The sequence below is a fragment of the Squalius cephalus genome, assembly GCF_949319135.1.
Source record: "Squalius cephalus genome assembly, chromosome: 5".
Taxonomy (NCBI): domain Eukaryota; kingdom Metazoa; phylum Chordata; class Actinopteri; order Cypriniformes; family Leuciscidae; genus Squalius; species Squalius cephalus.
This window is the reverse complement of record NC_137126.1, coordinates 32,077,630-32,099,011: the sequence shown is the minus strand read 5'-3', so window position 1 is coordinate 32,099,011 and position 21,382 is coordinate 32,077,630. Positions and strand designations below refer to the sequence as shown.

The 21,382-nt window shown below is 36.7% G+C and overlaps 1 long non-coding RNA gene across 1 annotated transcript; it reads left to right on the top strand.

The window, feature by feature from the left end:
• The first annotated feature begins 2,726 nt into the window (after nucleotides 1-2,726).
• On the top strand, nucleotides 2,727-4,643 carry LOC307159608. The gene is made up of 3 exons (XR_013821419.1): nucleotides 2,727-2,980; nucleotides 3,120-3,195; nucleotides 3,470-4,643. It is a non-coding gene; the product is annotated as an uncharacterized lncRNA (long non-coding RNA).
• Nucleotides 4,644-21,382: the final 16,739 nt, after the last annotated feature.

The window sequence follows — 21,382 nt, the reverse complement described above, 5'->3', positions numbered from 1 at the left end:
TTATTCTATATAAACTGTTGTATTCTTTTAGTTGGTGGGATTCTCAATGGAATTTGTCAGAGATCCTCCGGCCTTGATTCTTCTTGGGGGAGATTCTCTGAGAACTGCTCGAGAGATCCTCCGGCCGTGATTAAACCATTTAAAGGACATTTGCTAAGGTCTGTTTGTCAATTATTCCTGCGCAGGAAGAAAGCTAGTTAGGGATGCAAGTTAGTTAGGTAGACTATATATTAAGCGTCGATTGGAGACGTTAGGGATTTTCGATTGGAGACGGCCCAGGGGGATCGTCAATTGGAGACGGCCCAGGTATTTATTAAGCATCGATTGGAGACGTTAGGGATCGTCGATTGGAGGCAGCCCAGGGAGATCGTCGATTGGAGACGGCCCCGGTAGACTTAGGTCAGATGAGATAGGACTTAGTTAGGTTTAGGGAAAAATCTACGACAGAGGAGACGTGGCCTTTGAAGACGTTTTGGGTCGAGGATCGACCTGTGTCTGCACGGACAACCCGTCGGATCCTGCGGTTCAGTGCAGGTGACATTTTTTTGGGTCTACCACTTGACTTTTTTGTCCCATAACTCTCAGGATCTTTTAAGAAATGTAAAATGACTGTCTTACTGCGTCCAACCTTAGCAGCGATGGCGCATTGCAAGAGGCCTTGCTTGTGCAGCTCAACAATCCTGCCACGTTCAAAGAGAGAAAGCTTTTTTGCCTTTGCCATCAGGAGATCGTGACAGTAGGACTGCCTGAAGAACAATGACATGAAAGCCATATTTTTGTGCAGATTTGACCTTTTTACAGCTATGGTCTTAAACTTTTGATCAGCTGATGAACAGCCTGTTTGAGTTTAAATGCAGTTTTCAATAAATTGCCTACTCTCTATTTTTTGTCTCTTGCTCCTGTTTCTTCTTTTGGCATTTTGAAGCAGTACTTACAACCCGGTTATGATCCACCAGCGCGAAATGCGAATACTTGCAATGTTTCCCCCGGTCTTAAGATTTTGTTCAAGAGTGTATACCTAAACAGCCCGGTCTCACCCCAAAACGTCACATACTGACGCGTCTTGACCAAACGGCAATATACGACGAAAAGGGTACCCCTAAAACGTCCATATGAGACGAAGACATAAGCGCACCAGCAGCGCCTCTTAGCGGTACCCTAACGCATACCTAAACCTACCCATAACCCGAATAGTCACATACGGACGTTTTAGGGGTACCCTTTTCGTCGTATATTGCCGTTTGGTCAAGACGCGTCAGTATGTGACGTTTGGGGGTGAGACTGTGTTGACCTAAACCTACCAACATCCATTGCAATGATTTTTGGAATGACTTATCGCGAGAAGAAAAAATTACGTTTTAGTCGCATAACATCGGCTAATGGAAACGCCGTAATTTCGCAATAGTTTTTAATCAACATTTAGAAAATATCGCAAAAGTTTTGCACAAATCTGCAATGGAAACATGGCTACAGACACTGAAGCCAGTGGCACACAACAGATGCATCATTCTAGGTATTTGTCTGCTCAAGGTCTAAGCGCAGTTCAAAACAGAGTAAATTCTAAGAGTTAGCGATATGAAGAGTTTACAAAATAACAAAACAACAGTGTGAAAGTGAATAGCATATAACGGGCACAATAGCTAAACATGCCTCATCGTTTTCAAATACCTCCGTTTTCACTGTCCACAGTACAACGTGAAAACAGCGTTTTCAAATTTATCCACTTGGGAAAGCTTTTTCAGAAAGCTCAGTTTTCACAGGACAAAAATACTGTCTCAGTGTGGATAAAATGTTGGATGGAATGTACCAGTTTTCAAATTAAAACATATTATTGTGGACAAGGCCCAAAACAGAATTTACACCTTACAAATGTATTATGAGTAGCCAACTTGTTCCAGCCCCCCTCCCCACATGCAAACCCAATACAAACACATGCGCATAACTCAAATGTTGTATCACTAATAATCATCATAAATATTAGTTATAAAATAAATATCACTAATAATAGCTATTCAAGTGATGTAATTCAATTCCTTCTGGATTTTAACAGTCTAACCCCACAATTCAGTACTATAGATCACAGTCTCTGTGTTTTCAGCAATGCAGACTTTAACATAAAATAAAGTGCAGTTTGGGCAAGTAAAATGCATTACATTTCAAAGCATTTAAAAAAGTCATTTTATATGGACATTTGTTCTCTGTGTTAAATGTGTTTGTAAGCATTTAATGTCTGTTGAAAGTGTGTAAATATGTTTTTTTATCTGACCTCTGATTAAAAACAACTAATTGACTAATCATTTGGAAGTTTGTCTGGATTTATCATTTTTAAATAAACTTTGCATATTGATCCTACACCTGTTTGATCAACCTGATTACAAGCACATTATCTCACCTTTTTTAATGAGAATTTGTAATGAATCTTCGCATAGTTTTTCTCCCATAAAACAACTAGTGACCACGACTTTAGGAACCTCTGTTTCATAAGAATAGCCTATCAGGGACAATGTTCATAGAAATGACAAAACAACAGAGAATCATCCTCTCTAACTGTGAAGAAGAAACCTTTGAGGAAAACCACTTTCCTCTGGGAGTCCGGCTCATTGCGTTGACTAACTTGAACTGCATCCAGATGTCCAACACGTCTACGCATGCAGACACGCTATGAGTAACTGTATCCTGACTGGAGGAAAGACAAGGGCGGTCTGTGCTGAACGTACGTGATCTGAACTGAAGAGCGTGACTATATATAAGAGGGCCATTGACAGCCTGACAAAGTAACGTGGTTGCATTATCCTTGCACATGGCTCGAGTCGAGATGTTTGAGTTAGGTGAGGATCAGGGACAGATGATGCAGGTTTTGATGCGGCATTGTCAAACCATGAAGCGTCAGGAGACACGACTGCGCTTGGCCACTGCGGTGCTGCTCGCAACGTTCCTGGCGACTTTGCTGTGGCTACAGTTTAACCAACAAACTACTAAGGTAATATACAAGACCAAATTACACGATTTTGATTATTTTGTTGTTAACAGCCACTATCATTCAGATGTAATTAAAAGGGGAGACGTTGAAAACTGTCTCTGCATGTAAGTCAAATAGCTGCTTTTCTGTTTTTCCTCAGGGTGCATTTTCAGGTGCCCATTCAGAAGCTTTGAAAACTGAAGGACCACCAGTAAGACACTCTGTACATCTTGAAAGTACGTTTAATAGTGGTAAATTATTTGATTATACCATTGAGTAATGCCACTTGATATAGCTTATGCATATGCAATCCTGTATATTGGCTTCTTCAACATGGTCCACTTATTAAGCTTAAGAAACAATTTATACAAATACTTTGTAATTAGTATAAGCGTTATTAAGTCTGTATGTATTCAGAAATACTGTTGGAAAAATGTTTTATGACCTAGGATCAAATTTACAGAGATTGGTGTTTTGTAAAGTCCTGCCTTGTTTTCTCTCTTAAATCAGCTAGAAACCAGTTTGGTGCCAGTTTTGGTGCTTGTTCGGAAGAACAGCCCATCAAGTGGAATATCATCAATGATGGCAATGACTCCCAAAATTTCAAGCTGGAAAACCAAACAGTCCTCCACGTCTTCACAAAGGGTCTCTACTTGATCAATCTAAGGATCTCTTACCGTGTACCCGATAATCAGTGTAAGCCTCATTCAGATTCAGAGTTTTTGACTTTAGAGGTCAGTGTCTCACAGAAGCATAGCAACTATGAAAAAGAGAGAGAGGTTATAAGTGGTAAAGAGACTATGTTATGTAGAGATTATTGGCTGCAGTCAATCACTTTAAATCGAGTTATCATGCTTGAAGCTGACACTAGTCTCAGGGTGAAACTTAACAAGAAAAGTTGCAAGTTTGTCAACTGGGTTAGAAACAGTCACTTGGAAGTCACTTACCTCTAGCATTGGCTTTTTAAAAAAGGTTTTACTACCTGATTGCATTAATGCGCATTTGAGGTTTGTTTTAAGCAGGTATGCTTGATTTTTAATGACCTGTTATTTAGGTATGTATAGATATGGGAATGTATAACCACTTTAATTAATTTTCTAGTTTCAGAGGTTTTCTCTGATCCATAATGCTAAAAATTGTTATTAAATAACATGACTACACATATATGTACTATCCACAAAAGAAGCAGTAGTGAATAATTAACTGTTGTTGTGCCAGCCAAATTGAACTAAAATGTTGGTAGCTAAACTATGTGCATGTTTTATGTTAAAACTTTTTGAATGTGCATGAACTTATTCATGAACAGACTTTTGTCGTCATTTGATTTTAAAAATCAGATTTGTTCATTTTTTTAATAACTTTTTTAAGTTGGAACCCATCCTGTTTATTACATTTACCTCTAGGTGGCAAATTAATATATTTTTGTGTGGTTTACTCATATATATGTGGTTTTGTATTTAAATTCAAATAAATATTTGTTTGTGAATTTGTTTCAAAACACCAGTTCATTACTTTTAACAATTTAAAACATACATATGTACAATGCAAAAACAATGACTACAAGAAACACTTTCACTTTAGTTTAGGTCAGGGCAGTTCCAGTAGCTCCTGATTCCCTGTATGTCTCCATAACTGGAATCAGGATTCTCTCTGTACTGCATGAATAAAGAGTTTGTGTTAAGAGAATCAGTCTTCATGTCTGCTTTAAGATGTTTTGACTGACTGTTTAGCATTGAACAAAGAATACTTAATACTAAGTATTCTATTTGACAGGTCAAAACCTTTTAGGAATTTTTTTTTTTTTATCTTGTGAAGACCAAGATACAGGATAAAACCAGGCTGGACTGGGTGCTTGTAATGATAATGAAGTTCTTAGACATGTAAATCTAAATTTGAAGCTCTGGGCCAGAAATTCACCAGTGTGTAACCACAGAACTTCTGCATATAAAAAAGATTATGCTGGATGGCAGACAGCAGTTCATCTGACACACAGCTCAGAGACAGAGGCTATTCTTGAACATTGTGGCATCTGTGTCTACATGCTATTCACTGTGTCTATGTTTAATGCTATTCACTCATCAATTCAATTCACATTTATTTGCATAGCGCTTTTCACAATACATATTGTTTTAAAGCAGCTTTACAGAAAATGCATGTCTACATTACAATTTAGAGTGATCTGTTATTAGAAGTGACTTGAGTCCAAGTTATGTATTTCAGAAATGTACATAAACAAATCACACTGTTAGCTAATAATGTATTCATTTAAACAATGTATTAATTTAAAGCAGAAACAATGAGCTCAATGAAGTAATGAATACATGTGTGTTAATAAATTATTAGGAAATATAGCTTTGGTGCATGTTGATTCAGAGCTTGCTTCATCTGAAGTCCTCGCAGGAGTTTAGTTGGCACTGTCTCTTCATACTGTAGGTGTTGGGGCATCTGAAGTTTTCATAAGAGGTTGGATCCAAACTGGAGCTGACGTACTCTCTAGTTACCTCAGGATGGGCATCCCGAGATAAAACAGAAAAGCAAATAGAAAATAATTAGCGTAGCTGCTGTTCATAACATTAAGCAAAGATAATCATGTGCATTTCTGATATAACTGGAGTATAAGGTTATGAGATGCATTATGTGAAAGCTTGGCTAAAGAGATGCGTCTTTAATCTAGATTAAAACTGGGAGAGCGAGTCTGAGCCCTGAACATCATCAGGAAGGCTATTCCAGAGTTTAGGAGCCAAATGTGAAAACGTTCTCCCTCCTTTAGTGGACTTAGATATTCTAGGTACTACCAGAAGCCCAGAGTTTTATGACCTTAAAGAGCATTATGGATTGTAAGGCGATAGAAGATCAGTTATATATTGTACACAGGAGCTAAACCGTTTAGGCCTTATAGGTCAGTAGCAATACTTTGTAATTGATATTGAACTTAATAGGTAGCCAGTGTAGAGATGATAAAATTGGTGTTATATGATCTTATTTTCTTGACTTAGTTAGAACTCTAGCAGCTGCATTTGTAGCATGTTTATTGACAGCTAGTAATGCATTACAGTAATCTAGTCTAGAGGTCATTAATGCATGAACTAACTTTTCTGCATCAGGAACAGATAGCATGTTCCAGAGCTTAGCAATGTTTCTGAGGTGGAAGAAGGCTTTTGTAAAATATGAAATATGATTTTCGAAAGACAAATTGCTGTCTAATATAAGACTCAGGTCTTTTAAACTGAGGAGGATGAAGTTACAGTCCGTCTTTTTAAATGCAAGTTGTATTTAAGAGATTCTGTGTACAGGTTTTTGGTTCAATAAGTAATATGTCAGTCTTATCTGTATTTAATAGAAGAAAATTACAATCATCAGACTTGTGTTTGTGAAATAAATTCCCAGCGGTTGACAAATATGCCTGCAAATAAGTTGACTGTACTGGAATTATTTTGAAAAACTAGGGCTGTCGATTTACAGTAACTTGTTCATTTAATTACGGTGCATTTTTTCACAACTGCTAAGATGCTAAACCCCATTCTCTGACCAAATTCTCAATAGCCTAAACCCATTTGTCAAATAAATCCCTCTTTCTACAAAACCTTAAACAGTTTCAAGCAGTTAGACACCAATTGCAAATCCCATGCACTCTTTTTTTTCAAAACTCTAAACACATTTTGCACTGTGATGCATGCACTTGTGTTGCAAAACAGTAAGTACAAGTGGCAAAAGTTGAACAATTACAACTCAGTTATCATCGTTTACACAAAACGGCTCAAATTTGTTCACACTTGTTTCTAATAAGCCATCTGAGAGGTAGAACAGGGAGAGTTTATGTAAGAGGTGGTGGACAAGGAAGAAGAGGATGAGAAAGAACAAGGTGTGGAGTGTTGTCAAGACTCAATCAGGCATACCAGAGGGATTTTTCCTTTGTCCACATCACAATGTTGTCTCTTGCCAGGCAAAGTCCTCATGCCAGACCCAACACGAAGACGTTGAATGAATCTCTCATTGACTTTGATTTTGTCGTTGCGCAACTTTGAGTGTACCTTAACATGCTTTTCCTTTTTGAGCTTTCTTTGACCCTTTGGGCTTTTGCAGTTGAACTACTGTATTTTTTACAGTATGCAAGTACTAAATACAGTATACATGTTATGATGCAGAGCAGGAAGCAGGATCCAAATGCAGCAGTGTTTTATTAAATAAACTTGAATTATGACAAAGACTAAGAATAAACTTGGGACGGGCAACATAACATCAAGAACTCCCCCAAAGACTGAACTAGACACAGGGCTTAAATACAAAGGCAAACAAGCTAAACAAGATAACAAGGGGGCGTGGCTAATCAGAGACACCTGGGAAGACTAATCAACATAACGGGAGACAGCTAAACATGAAAGGACAGGGGAACACATGACAGACATGAACAAGACACAAAACCCACACCGTGACAATACAGACATTCAATACTATACAATATTCAATAAAATACTATAATTGCCACAGTCATACAGTATACAAGATATTCATAGTTGTGATTACTATTTAATGTAATTGCAAATTTTGTTTACTTTATTACTGTTTTCTGTAACTAAATGCTCTGTTCTGTGTGTGTTCTGCATTTTTATTTAATTATTATTATTTTTTTTTTTATAATGAATGATCTGTAGTGGCTATATATTGACTGGCTGTGTGTATGATCTGAAAGCATGTTTAATTTTGAGTACAGGTGAATGGTTTGAGCCGATTGTTTGATTTTACCAGAAGAGTCAGGGGTTTTGTGAATGTAGTTTGAAGATTTGCTTTTGGGTTTAATGTTGTGAGAAAATGGGTGAAGGCTTCAAGAAATGTGTCTTAGCAATATTTAAAAAATTTAATTAGCTACGGAAACATAAAATTATAAACACACCTGCCCGCCCCAGACATAAGTAGTTCATCTTACATTTCATACAGTTGATTGGTGATATAGTTTTTATATCATATGATATAGTTAAGCAATATCACACGAGTGCTGTTTTTGTCCCGAATAGCATTAGTGCAAATGTGATATTGATTTACAACAGTTCAATAAATAATAATAATAAATAAGTAGCTGGAGCCATCGGCCCTGTATCATGGTGGAGACTAAGATGAGACAAAAAACTGTACTGGTCATAGAATAAATTTGTCAAAAATGTCACTTCTATAATCTGATATTATTTTAATCTTATATCTGTTATTTAACAGTTGAGATAGTTCTTTAAGGTTGATTTAACCAGCAGAAGACACTGGTCGAGTTTAAATACCAGTTGCACAGATGGGGCATGTTGTAACACTGCTTTACAGTGTACCCCTATTAGAACTATGCTATTCTATACTTTTATTAATTCTATTGAGAAACCATGAGAAAAAGGCGAATAAAGACTGAGAGTCAATGTTCAGAAATTATTATTATGTTTTGAACTATGCTGTATAGTTGTGTTTTGTGATGTGTTTGTTGGCAAACTCAAAAATTAATTATTAAAAAAATGCCATTATTTTATATGAAACATTTTATAATTGTATTTTATTGCCAAAATATTTTAGTTTGTCTTTTTTTTTTTAATTAGATCAGATAACATTTTAAGCTGTCATATGGTCATGTTACAATGTGCCCCACCTATGGGGCATGTTGTCACATTTCACTTTCATTCTTTCAGGGTAAATTAAGAAAAAAGTATGCACTGCATTAATGAAACAAAACCACATGTTTGTACTAGACATGTGGAAAATAAATAAATAAATACTCTGAACCCCAAGTGAATTTACACAAACCGAGAAAGTCAAACAAAAATATTAGGTTGTTAGGTTAAATTCAGACGTTTCATGTCTGTATTATTACTTTTAAAACATTTCAATACAAATTGCCCTCTAAATGGATCAAATCTGAACTGCCTGTATATGATTCCTTTTAATGATTTTCAACTGAAAGAATGTGCTCTTTAATATAAATTGCTTATCACTTATGACTCAGGCTCAGATAGCAGCTTTTAGCTGATTTTGGCAGCACATTCATTTTCATAAGCTGTACTGAAAATACACAACATTAGAGGTTTTCTCAAAGTTTCTGTTTAACTTGAGTCACACTTGTCCAGGGAAATAAACTCCGACCCAGAATTTCCTTTTCCTTCTTTTTGTATCAAATCCATTCTTCTCAAGCAAGATTAGTTATAATGAATCATACTTCCAACCCTAAAGCCTTCACAGGATCTTAAAATATTTAGGCAAAAAGAGGCTACTGTAAAAAGTAATCACTGAATCTACTTAAGAAAAGCATGTAAACTTAACTCATTATGACAAATTTGTTGATTTTACTTAATTAGACTGTGTTATGTGAACTTTCAGGTGGATGCAATAGTTCATCTAAATAAAACAGACCTTAAGAGCATATAGTGTTGGACTAAAAGTCTGTTCACACTGTTATGGTGTTATCTGGTGCAAAGAATTGTCACAAAAAACAGTGAATACAATTTTAGTGCGAATACATTTTGAAATGGTTGTTAATAATTCTATATTTACTGTTCTGAATCTTTTTCTTCATGTTGTCAAATAAATGGCCAATAAGATTTCAGCTTTTTGGCACGCTCACAAGCTGTTGCTGCTACACAATCCAGTCCTTCACAATCATCATTTATATTCATAGATTCATAGCTTTATATATTTACTTTCGGTAATATGACAAAAACATTAATGTGTTCTGCTACTCCTAATTTCTTCAACGTATTGAGAGTCTCTGTGAATGCGCAATATGGACGTAGGCCAATAACTGTTTGGATATGACACATTTTTTGTTTGTTTGTTTGTTTTTAATTTCCCCTATCCCATTATTAAAATCTTCAAGATATTATGTGCCTAAACACCCCAGCCCATTGCGGAAGTGCACTTCCAAAGGAACTGAACATCAGATTGTGCTTGAGTTGTGGCAGCGAGATTAGGTAAATTATGGTGAGCTACTTATAAACTACATTCTCACAGTGTGTGTGCTATCGTTTTTTTTGAGGAAAAGAATAGGCAAATTAATTTTTTTCATTTTACTGAAGAGCATTAATAAAACCCTCAGTTCCCCTTCGTCAGCTCACTATGACGTACCTAAAAAGTGATTCTGACAAATGGGGATCTCGCTCGAGAGCCTATCTACTTCGAGTGTAACTAAACGAGCCAATGCACATTGGCATGTGATAATTGTACCAGCTGCTGTGCATCGCGGCGCAAGCATATAATGAGCGGCAGGTGCATCACATCCTTGTCTTTTCGCTTCGTAGCCAGATGGTGAAAGCTGTTCCTGCTCTGTAATCTTATCTGAGAGTGTTTTAACTAAGAGAGTAAAACAGCTGTTTTCACAGCTCAGAATGTTGCTCCTTCAATGAGAAAGTGAGTGCTCACGTCAGGTTTGCACTATCGTCCTGTTTGTGTAACCCCGGTCATCCCTGGATGCTTCAGCACCAGAGAGAGCAGTTTCCTATCCTCATATGACGGCCACGATCACTGTTTCACATGCCTGGGCTTAAGCGTGTTGAGACTGCGCTTGTGGGTGGTTAATGTTCTCTCATGAGAGCATGACCACGTCGGCATGTTGTTCGTCTCCCCTTTCTCGTAAGGGGTTGAGCCGCTCAGCGTGCTGTGTGCCGTCGAGCTGCCGGCTGACAGCGTGGGTTGTCAAGACTCAAGTGCCTCAAACGAGTCCCCTTACCTATTCCCCGATCTAGTTCCTCTTCTGGTGGCCACCAGAAAAGGGCTACTTTGGCTAATAGCATTGGTGATCTGAGGATTACAGTGAGCGTTCCCCGACGAGACCACCTCCTCTAGCCTCATTCTATAGCCTCCGTGTAGAGCCAGTCTCTTCCTGTATACTCGCCCCCAGTGGCCAGTAGCGTGAAGGACCCATTCTTAGTGTCGGCTTGCAAACGCCACTCCCGCCCCGCTGGGCCGGATATGTGCGTCTATTTGCTCCAGTAATGTTCCCCAGAAATGGTTAACCCTTTTGAGTTTCTCCGTCCCCCCTGCGGCAGTCAGACGTTGTGGAGCATCTGACGCCAGGCCTACACTTGTATGCATTGTGGAACCTGTGCTAGGCTGGATGTCCTTATGTAGCGGTCCCTGCGTAGACCCCATACTTGTATTCCTCCACAATCAGCTCCTCTGCAGACGAGCCCGTGTCTTTCCCTTGACAGAGCCTGCTCTGTCGTCTCTGCTGGTGTTCGTTCCCCCCTATAACTAGGCTGGAACCACCCCAGAGACTGCCATATGTTGTACTACCCTGCTTGGCTAGTCCATATGTGTAATCGTCACAGCGCCTCCCTCCGGGGTAGGATGTGACTTCCGCAGCGTTCCCTTCCCCAAGGGCACTCTTTCCCAGCGTTATATAATAAGTCACACTGAGTGGGTCTTGCAGTGACTGACCTTCTCTGTTTAGAGCTCCTACATTCTGCCCAACATTGCGGTCAGGCCAGGAGGCTCAAGCGGAGCGCTGGAAGGGCAAGCAGCAGTGGCGTTTTGGTAGATATCCCCATTCGTCAGAATCACTTTTTACGTACGTCATAGTACGTCAAATAACAAAGTAAACAAATTTTGCAATTACGTAAAAAAGTATAGTAATGACAACTTACAGTAGTAAGGTGAATAAATTGTATACTGTATCCACTGTATAGTATTGTACTGAATATTGAATAGTAGGCCTATTGAAAGTCTGTATATTCAGCACTTGCATACTGTGAAAATACAGTGACCCAACTGCAAAAGCCAAAAAGGTTACAGTAAAAAAACTCTAAATGAAAAGCATGTTACAGTAAAGTACACTCCGAGTTGTGCAACTGCAAAATCAAGGTCAGTGAGAGAGATTTTATTCTGCTTCTGCATCATGTCTTCATGTTGGTCCCACTGGAGGAGTTTCTCCACATCTCAGACAATGTCATCTCTGCAGGCAAAGGGAAAAACCCTAAAGCAGATCCAAAGAGTGCATGAGATCTGCAAACAGTGTTTTAACTACCTGTTTAATGTTTTACAGAAAGAGTGATTTATTCGACAAATTGGTTTAGACTATTGAGAATTTGGTTCAGAGAATGAGGTTTATTGTTTTAGCAATTAAGAAAAACTGTAATCATTTAGAAAATGCTGAAGGATGCACTACTGAAGGATATATTTCCTATTCGAAAACTTGCAGTTTGCTTTACAAAGTTAAAGGGTAAGATCACCCAAAAATGATAAATTGTCGTCACTAACTCACCCTCATGTCATCTCAAACCCGTGAGACTTTTGAACTTTGGAACACAATCCAAAACATCTGAGAGATTTCTGTTCCTCCATTGAAAGTTTATTCACCCAATACTCTGATGCTTCAAAACATTCATAAAGAGGTAATAAAATAAATCCATATAAAAGAAGTTCTTTAATCCAAATCTTCTGAAGATTTAGAAGAGACATTGATTAGCATGTAATGTTTACAGCATTCAGTTTTGGTATAAACAGAAGTTGAAGCATGCTTGCTTGATGCGTGAGAACCAATGAGGTTCATTCTTGTGTGTTACTCAGCACTTTTGAGCTTCCTTAAGAACCAATGAGGTTTGCTTATGCGCATCAAGCAAGTACATTTAAGCTTCTGTTTATGTTCACTGATGTCGTGGTTATCATATAAAGTATGTCGCTTCATTAGACTAAGATTAAACTGCTCATTTCATATGGATTTATTTTATGATCTCTTAATGAAAGTTTGAAGTGTCAAGAGTTTTTTGTGAATAGACATTCAATGGAAAAGAATCTCAGGTTTGATTAAAAATCTCTTCATTTGTGTTCCTAAGATGAACAAAAGTCTGAGTTTTGAACAGCGTATTGTTCAACGAGGAACGTCACCCTTGAGTAAATGATGACAGAATTTACATTTTTGGGGAGTCTTAGAGACTAAACCACTTAAAAGATAAGTTCACCCAAAAATGAAAGTTAGCCCATAATTTACTCACCCTCAAGTTGTTTGTCGGGTCATGGGTTAGTCTTCCACCGTAAATCGATGCGTACGGCCTTCTGTCGGAAGCTAGTGATTATACAGTAGTTTATAAAGTTTTAAATATGGATATTTTTCTTACACAAACACATGGCTTCACTTCAGAAGGCCTTTATTAACCCCCGCAGAGCCATATGGATTACTTTTATAATAGATGGATGCACTTTTTGGGGTTTCAAATTTTCTCAAGCCATTCACTCTCATTATAAAGCTTGGAGGAGACAGGACATTTTTTTTAAATAACTGTGATTGTATTCGTCTGAAAGAATAATGTCATATACACCTAGGATGGCTTCAGGGTGAGTAATGGGCTAATTTTAATTTTTTGGTGAACTGTCCCTTTATAGAGAACCTTTGTGAGTTCTTTATTTTAACACTGAAAATTGCAGTTCCTCACTGCTTTGTGTGTGGCCAAGCAAATCTAGATTTACAAGATGTCAGAAAAGGGACATATATATATATATATATATATATATATATATATATATTTATTGTATTTATTTTCTGAGTGCAATATGTGCAATTTTTCTTACTGTGTTAAATTGTTGATATGATAGCATGCCTTAAAGGTAATGACTTTGTAAAATTGTTTTATAGAACAAAATAAAATGTCCTATTGTTGTGCCAACAATCCTTTTTAAAACATGTTCTAGTAATGTGAACAAGCAGACTTGTTAAGATAACTGTTATGTTTGAGTTCTGTGCACTAAACTTAACTTAAATCTCTAAGTTGGCTGAACTTGTAAAACTGAATTAGCTACACTTACGTTTTCTGGTAACCTATACAATTACACAAGTTACCTAATACAAAGTTGTAGCAAGTTTTATCAACTCAAAAATGATGAGCTAATTTGCTTGAGAAATTTGAGGCAAACAATTTCCACAGGTTATCTTAGTAAATGCTCAAGAAAAATACATACACAACTCTTTGCACTGAACTCGAATGGTGTTCATGAAAGGACAACATGTAACCACTACTGCCAATATATACACACACTTTAAACCTGAATAAGTTGGCAAAACTCAAATAATTTGAGGTAATCAGTTACATCAAATTTTTTAAGGTAAGAAATGTAACGTTTAAGTAAGCAGAACTTGCAGATTTTTATTTTGTAATCATACATTTTAATTGCTCTGAACTTGAAATACTTGAGTAAGCTTATTCACACACAACTTAAAATTATCATGTAATCTCAGTTTAAATACTTTTAGTAGTGGAAACTTGGCTAACTTTAACCAGCTAATTAAAAAAAAGCTACCTTGCTAATTGATGACCCAATGCTTTGATGGCATTAGGATAACATAGCACTTGATGAATGAGTACAGCAATTAAAAATATTTAACAATGTTTTCAAACCAAGCTCATGCTCCACTCGTCACCATGATGGTAACCCCCCAAAAACCCAAATACCATAAACTCTTCTAAACTAGCAAAACAAAACATTAAACACTACTAAATCTCCCAGTTAACATTAATCTGGCAAAAAAAACCACTTAATTTTAGCATTTACTCTCCCTTTTAAGTGTCATGACAAAGCATGCTGGGAAATAGAAATCCCAGCCCAGTTTCAGTTAAATTGAAGTTTGTCTAAATTAAAAGAAACAATTTCATAGAACTCAAGACAATTAAATCTAAACTTACTTAAAATGGGACAGTTTTGTAAAATCAAAAGAAAAAGAAAGTTCTAAATACTAAATATTAAAGTTAATTTGATTGAACTAATTTGTATAATTTAAGTTGGCCCTACTCAAACCAATTAATTATTTTGAGCGTTAGGGTTTACAGTGCAGAATTAACTGATATAGTGGCATAAATAATAACTCTACCAAACACTGTTGATTTTACTCTTTTATTTATAAAAAAATAAAAGAGTAAAGTCAACAGTGTGCAGTAGAGTGTTCTTATTTTTGTCATTTAAATCCATTCCTGCTATCTATCTGCACCTAGGCTGTGCATGGACCTTGTTTTGAATTGGAATATATAGAGGCATGTCTCATGTCTCATGTTTTCAAATGATCACCTGATTGTTCCAAAATACTTCTGAGAAAAACATTTTATGGACAGTGGAGTCAAAATGTTCAAAAATACACAGTGTTTGGTCAGTGGAAAAAAAGGACACTGCACACCATCAAAACCTCATCCCAACTGTGAAGTATGGTGGAAGGTGCATCATGGTTTAGTGCTGCTGCCTCAGAGCCTGGACACTTCGCAATCGTTGAAGGAACCATGAACTCAGAAGTGCATCAAGGCATTAGACAGGATAATGTCAGGACAGCAGTTCATGACTTAAAAGCTTTATAGAGGCTGGGTGATGCAAAAAAAACAAAAAAAAAAAAAAACACCATTAACACACAAGTAGACCTTTTTAAAGTAAAATTTTAGAGATGCACCTATGTATCGGCCAACAATAGGTATCGGCCGATAAAAGCAATTATTTTCACTATCGGCCATTGGCGCTTAAAAACAGACGATGAGCAGTGCCAGTTCCTGTCAATCAAAAGGGTGCGGTAAAACATGACCGACTATAAATAACACTGTGTGCGAAGAAAATCTCTCGTGTTGATTTAGTTAAGGCAAGTTAATGCAACAATAACGCATTAACAGCTAAAAACAGCTACATAAAAGCAGGCTCTATTTGACCCTATGAATCACCCGTAGTTCAAGCCAGGGTTGCCAGATCTGCACCTTTTCCCTACACTTAACATTATTTGTAGCGCGCCTCTCATCCAATAATTGCCAATAACTGTTTTTTGTTTTTTTTTCTAAAAACTTCTAAAAACAAAACAAAGTGTCATCTTTCAAATTCTGTCCATTTTATCACAAAATTCAAACAATAAATGGCGTTTTGACGCTTTTAAATGTGACGTGACAGATCGCTGTGGTGCCTCAGTTCAAGCAGCAGTGTCTTTTCTTCTACTTTAATATATTATATCTAGAAAAACGTGTATGATTATCAGAAGGTAAGTTGAAAGATACTAGCCTGACGTCGTCATACTCAGATTCTAGTCAGAATAGAACTTCCCGACCTAAAAATGTTGTGGGCGGGGCCAAGTTCGGCTGGCATCCAGGCTAGAAAGATGCAGTACAACTTACTGAAATCCGTATCATATCTCATGTAGCCTAATCACTCAGTCAGTGTTTCAACCGTGGAAAGATGCCATTAAAGCAGATGGTGAACAATATTGCATTTACCTCAGGAAAGTCATCCGTTTGTTAGTTAGATTTAAAAAAAAATAGAGAGAAGCTTTATTTACTGTTAATTATATGTTTGAATAAACTTGAAGACAAGTGCTTGAAGACAAGTGCTTATGAAAACTACCTTATGTGTCACCGAGTATACAAACATTTAAGCTTTTATTTGAGTGTAAATATTATATCTGGAAATAAATAGCAGTTGAATATAGCTCTGTTGTTAATTTTAACCTCTAATATTATAGTGTACCAAATGAGAGGGTTCTCTTTATAGTTTGCATCATTATTTGGGAGAGATTTTTTATCCTTAAAGCTACACTGTGTAACTTTTTTAGTTGATTCTTAGCAAAAAACACTTAGTTCTTTCAAAAATGTATGTGCTCATTAATGTATATTTACTTCTTTCAAGTAATAAAGTATTCTCTTAAGTTTATAATCTGCCATTGAAAGTACATACGGGTGAGGGGTTCGAATGCCGGTCGCCATGTTGCCCCTCCATCTTGAAACTACATTAGCCAAAGAGGGACATGCCTGTAAATTCAAGCTTCGCCTTTTGCGTTTTTCACTCAGTGACACCGTGACGAATGCGAGGGGGAGATTACTCGCAAGCTCTCGAGTGCCGGCAGATTTGAAAGATAGTGTGGTATCATGTGTGTGTGTGCGTGCGTACTCACATTTGAAAGAGAGAATTAAAACGTCAACGCGACAGGCAAATCAGCAAGACCATAGTCAATATTGGAGTAACTTTTCCCAGATGGAAACAGCTCATGAGGAGAAGATTTTAAAACGGACACCGAGGTTGCCTGCTTTCTTCTCGACAGGTAATTCAGCCTGTTGTAATTCATTTGTGTAAATTTATAGTTGCTTGTCTAACCATAGCATGGTTGTGCATAACGCCAGAACGACCTCCGAATAACTTCATCCTGGCGTCAATGGTGAAAAAGTTTTGTTTACCTTGTAACATAAATCTGTGCTGCGACGGATCACAGGTGATGAATAGTTTTAAAGGCGCAATTTTTTAAGCTATATAAAAAAAAGGACACTGTAAATTTTAGTTATTTTTAATTGCTTTTACTTTGAACACATTGTAACGTTAGCCTAATCTGATTATGCTGGGATAGCCGATTCCAAGGGTGACGTTTACCTCCTGACATCTGTCCTGTAGTTTTATTCATTTTAGACGTATTGTTTATTATTGTCATGGACGAAGTCGATAACTGGAAGCCATGTTAATCTTGGAATAATACGGCCACCGTAGGAGTTAAAACGCCCTCGGAATTGAGAGGAACAGAAGCTAATATTCACTGGGTAGTCATATACAATTTCACCGCTAGATGGGGGTAAAAATCACACAGTGTAGCTTTAAGAAAAACAAACTATCGGTAGGTATATCGGCATCGGCCGATATCATTCTGAATAATTGGCTATCGCTGAGAAATTTCATATCGGTGCATCTCTATAATTTTTTTTCCTCAGCCTAATTCAGATGTTGAGACCTAAAGAGAGCAGTGCAGTGCTATGAAAACAGCCCAGAAATACAGATAATCTCAAAAAGATTTGTGGAGTCGAAAATTGGTCAGAAATTTTAAGTGTTATAAGCAGCTAAAGGAAATGTTTAGTGGAGGTTTTGCTGCTATAAAGGAGGACCTAGAAGAAGTGACTAAATTCAAGGGTTAACTTACATTCTCCACCCTGCACTGTGAATACTTATGTATTCAATGAAAATGTGAAAAGTACTGTTTGTATGTGATTAGTTATGTCAGATTGTGTTTAACTATAATAATTGTGAGTTAAATTAAAATCTGACAACATTTTATGAGAAATTTGTACGGAAATGCAGATTTTTTTAAAGGGTTGACAAACTTGATCTTGTCACTGTGTATGGTTATGGTATGGTTAATATGTTACTGGAAAAAATGCTATAGTGCCAACTTGTTTAAGGCATGATATTCTGGAACACTGTAACAAACTGTAAACCGGAAAATTGTCAACAGAACGGATGGAGGAAGCTTATCTTAGCATTACATCCGCCAAACAAATTAGTGGGGAAATGAAAGACAATAATGCTATCTGTACAAATATTTGAATAAATTACGATATGGGCTTCCATTACATTAGATGTCGAGTGGAAAAATGGTGTTTGAGCAGTTTATTTTTGAACAGTTTATTAGGGTTTATTTTTGTAACCTTTGCATATAATTGTTTGACATCACTTATAATCTGATTGCTTAAAGCTATCATCTTTGTTTATCCTTATTTGAATCAGTTCTCACTTACACCTTACTACATACTACATACAGTCAGTGGTGGACGAAGTACTGAATCTCAGTACTTAGCCTAAGTAAAAGTACAAATAACCAGAGACATATTTACTTCAGTAAAAGTAGAAGTACCACAATGAAAACCCTACTTCAGTAAAAAGTAAAAAGTACCTGATTTTAAATGTACTATAAGTATTAAAAGTAAAAGTACTTGCATAACAATTTATTCTCTTAATGTCTATATTCTAATAATTAGGGCTGTAACAATATGCAATATGAAACCGAAATCGCGACACTCAGATCCACGAACCAAGTGTCGTGGTGTGAGAAGGCAGAATCGTGACACACCCCTTATTCGAAGTTAACATTATACAATACATAGACCTACACCACAAAACTAGTTGAGGATAAATTCTTTAAAATTGGGCAATCCCAGCGTTATGGACGTGACATTTGCAGTAAAAACTTGAAATATAAATTCTCAGAAAATGCATACAATACATATTGAAACTGTTTATATATCCATACTCCCTTAATAAAGGAGTCCAGACATTAGAAAAATATCATTCTACAGACACATGCGTTTTATATTTAATATGAGGGAAATAGGCTACATGCAGACGTGACACAAAAAGAATCTTTAAATTTTAGGTGGCAAAATACTTTTTTAGTAATTCTGTGAATTACACTGTGCAAACTAAAATTAATACTACCCACCGGATGAAGAAGGGTTGGCTCTCCACAGAACATAAAATATTCATTTTATTAGAATATTCATATTCATTTAAATATTCATAATATTCATTAAACTCAGCGTATAAGGTAGCCTACTTGCCTCACAGACCTGAGAAATATATATATATAGAAAGCTTGAAATGTTTACTTTAAAACAGAGCAATCCAAAAGAAAGAAAACAGACTGCTCTCTGCTTATGTAATCCGTATAAAATGTGCATTTCTCTCTGGTGCGTTCACTACTGCGAAGATCGCGAGTCAGCATCGTCAACTTCATCTTTGCAGCCGACACTGACACAGAAAACACTTGTTTATTAATAAACAATTAAAATGTCTCCTTACTATATTTTACATATTCATAATCATTACTTTTGCCGGTTCTTTGTGACAGCTTTTAGGTGCATTATTGGCAGCGGCACTCTTACATGTTACATGAACGCTCACCACCGCATCAGCACGAAAACATGGAGATTTTTTTCAATCCCTGTTTTGGCAGGGGGGAAAAAATATTAGAAAATGTAACGAAACGTTGTAGAAATGTAGTGGAGTAGAAAGTATAATAATTGCTGCAAAAAGTAACAAAGTAAAGGTCAAGTAGGCACTATTGATTCTATTGAAGTAAAGTACAGATACGTGAAAAATGTAGTATTTGTACTTTGTTACATTCCACCACTGCATACAGTCCTTTAGAACTTGTAGAAAAAAATGGTCTTCTTCACTAGGTCACAAATAACCGAATGTGACATTGATCATGTGACTTTTTATAGACAGCCAGATGTTCTTGTTTTTGAGCCCAAGATGCGGATTATCTCAGATAAACTTAATTCATGCTGGAGAACGTAATCATCAGGTCTGACACAAACATGTGGAGATCATGCAGCTCAAGTGCCGCTGTTATTTAAGCAAAAGGGGAGAAAAAAATATTAAGAACAAATTTTTCAATTGTCATGCTAGTAATTAAAAAAAAGTATTAAAAGGGTGGTCCTGTATTAAATGAAAAAACGGCAAAACTGAAACATTTTCACAAGTGGTGTCAGATAAATTTCTTGCATTTACATGCATTCAGTGCACTAACATGGTAACAAAGTTAATTAAGCGATAAGTGATAATACTGTAGGGCTGTGCAAATATGGGCAGAACTCTTTACTGCCCTAGTACTTCAAAAAGCCTTTTAAAGGTATTGGCCTACATGTGAATTAAACGTGGCACAATGGCCTTCATAATCAGAGTATGCTAATGCCTATCTAGTGCAGGGATTTCATCAATATGCTGATTGAGGACTGTTGGGACACTCCAGGCACAGGATGGTTCTGTCTGGAGAGAGAGAGTCATTTGCACCTCAATGACACATCTGTACCATTTGCTTCACAGGACATATGCTTTCAACTACATACTGTTTATTTACTAGTGTGTTCTAATATGTAACTATGCCATGTTTGGTCTCATCTGACAGCCTATAATCTGAAATGAATGGTGGTGAACTTAATAGAGATATTAAAGTATCCAAATGTACAATTTGGTACTATTGGTTAAACATGCATTGAGGAGAATGTTAATGTTCTTCTCCCCCTTTTGATCACTACTCATTTGCCTCATCTTTTGGTTTCCTGTCAGTTGGGTTTGGTGTTGGTATTCCACTCATGTTTAACAATGCTTTGCTCAGGGTATAAGAAGGAAAAGTAACTGTTGATCTAGGAGAAAGGCTTTAACCCCGCCACTCCTGCACACCGGTGCGTAACCTCATACTACAAGAAAGGCTTTTACGGCCTCTTCTGCACGACAGTGTTACAACAATTTGTTACAACTAAGTTTTCAATATAGTATGTTGTTCCATTCTACTGTCTGTATATTTAAACATGTAACTTAATAAATAACTTTGCCTGCTTTAAAGGCTTTGAGAATCTTACCTTTTATCACTGATTATGTTGAAAGCTAAAGTGATTATAACTTTCGTTATCTAAACGTTCAGGTTAAATCCTACATTTTCCTATCAGTTCTAAGGAAGACTCTTACCTTTAAAGAATAAGAGGTTAAAGAATAACAACAACTTTAATGGAGTCAGATTAATTATATTGGAGTCAGATAAATATTTGATTTATACACGTCATCCTTCAACTGCCTTTTGTTTTCCGATTATTGGTTCAAAATAGCAGCGTAAGCTTCCAGCCTTACAATACTGTGGCAGTATCGATCTAAAAAATAACTGCTGGAATGTATTGTTCAAATGAACAAAAATGCATA